The sequence below is a fragment of the Babylonia areolata genome, chromosome 29 (assembly GCF_041734735.1).
Source record: "Babylonia areolata isolate BAREFJ2019XMU chromosome 29, ASM4173473v1, whole genome shotgun sequence".
Taxonomy (NCBI): Eukaryota; Metazoa; Mollusca; class Gastropoda; order Neogastropoda; family Buccinidae; genus Babylonia; species Babylonia areolata.
The window spans coordinates 37641648-37643908 of record NC_134904.1 but is presented as its reverse complement, the minus strand read 5'-3'; positions in this window follow the sequence as shown (position 1 = coordinate 37643908).

The following is a 2261-nucleotide window of genomic DNA, read 5'->3' as shown; positions in this document are numbered from 1 at the left end:
TAGATATTCGACGGGAATGTGTACGGATTGTTTACTCCTTTTCTTTATTGACTCACTTGTGTAAACAAAGTGAGTCTATGTTTTAACCCAGTGTTCGGTTGTCTCTGTGTGTGTGTGTGTGTGTGTCTGTGTGTCCGTGGTAAACTTTAACATTGCCATTTTCTCTGCAAATACTTCGTCAGTTGACACCAAATTTGGCATAAAAATAGGAAAAATTCAAATCTTTCCAGTCATCTTGTTAAAAACAATATTGCACCTCTGGGATGGGCACAAAAATTTTTGTTTAAAGAAGCCAGATTATATGCAAACTGAATTTACTGTTATATATATATATTTTTTTTTTTTTTTAAATTCTCTAAACTTGGTACTTTGATCTGATATTCTGACACAACAACAAGAGCAGTCATTTTTATCATTTTTTTGTTCAAACAGGAACTTCTTTTGCTAAGCATGGAAGTTATATTTATTTTGCATGTCTTTGCTGCAGCCAGATAGTAAAAAAAGGAAAATTAATCTGTAATTAATGCTAGGGGGCTTAATTTGCTTTAAACTGATCTTTCTCATCTTAAACATTACATTTTGAAATTATACTCAATACATAAAAAGCTTGTGTGTTTTACTCTCAGTGTACAGGGCTTTCACTATGTTCATTCGTCCAAGTGGTCTTTTTCGGAAAATACTAAAATCAATACGACGAGTGGACTTTATAGATCTATTGGATGAGCCCTGAAGTCATGGGCAAAAATCAATTGCGTACACATATTTATACATATTCAAAGCGCGTGCTCATATTCTTCGCGAACGCCAACGACGCCATTTCGTTTCAAGTTGTTGACCTGCCCGTCCAATCCTATATTCAATCGACAATACACGATAACATGTGATGGAAAGTTGGAGAAGGAGACCGTTAAATATTTATTCAGAGAAAGATTTGTGAACGCCTCATCACTTACTGGATTATGCCCCAAACTGCCATAAAAATATCCACCGGCAGAATCAGTCGGAATTCACAGTTTAAAATAATAAACCATGAGAGTGAATACCTTGAATTGATGAAACGTAAAAATGTCCAGTCTTCACTTTTCTCAAAATGAAGTCCTTTTCACTTGTACTTGGCTGTACATGTTATTAGTTTGTCAAAATACTCAATTTTCAAATCAACTTTAAAACTATAAAACTAGAATGAACATAAAAGAGAAATTGAATCGACCGTGTCAACCGGGTGTAACTAAACTTGTACATCTATCTAGATCCAGAGAAAATGGCTAAATGTTGCAGTGTGATTGCAGCGATAGCCACGTCTCCTTTGCCGCGGACTTAAAACGAATTTTTAATTGCCCTTAAAGATTTTTTTAATGTCCAAGATACACCAGAATAATATGATTTAAACAGCGTTCTCACTGCGAATACCGCAATCGATTTATCATATTCCAGTATTGGTCTTACTAATGAGTTAAATAATGGCACCATGACATCTTTATTTTTATACTGGATAAAATGGGTGATCATGCCTGCTATTCTTTTTGCTTTTTTACTGTAGCATTAATGTGCTGTTCAAAAGTTATTTTTTTATCCACGAAAATTCCCAAATCCTTATCTAACTCAGATTTTTTTCTATATCATCAGAGTTGATATGAAAAGTGTATTTTGGGTTATCTTTACCAACGTGAAGTACGTTACATTCTTCATTGTTAAACTCAATTTGCCACGTCTCTGTCCATTTGACTAGTTTATCTATACTTTCTTGGAGTATAATTTGCTTTTTCTTTATTATTCGTTCCACAGTAAGCCTTTGTGTCATCGGCAACTATTTTTTTTACAAAACACTCCAACACATCTGGCATATCATTGATAAGTAAATGAATAATGTTGGCCCCAAAACACTTCCCTGAGGAACTCCACTGGTTACATTTGATGTGTCTGACCTCTCATCTGAAATGCTTACATACTGGTTTATGTTATGTAAAAAGTCTTCTATCCAACTAAGTAAACTAACTCTTATACCATAGCCCTTCATTCTATGTATCAGTTGTTTATGTGGAACCTTATCAAAGGCCTTTTGAAGGTCTAGGTATACAATGTCTATTGTTGTTTATCATAATCATCCAGTCTTGAATAGTATTTGATAACTATGTAACACATGACATTCCAGATGTAAATCAATACTGGTAATTTGATAAAAGATTATTCTCAATTAAATGCTTATTCAGCCTATCTCAGATAACACCATCGAATGTTTTACAAACCACAGATGTAAGACT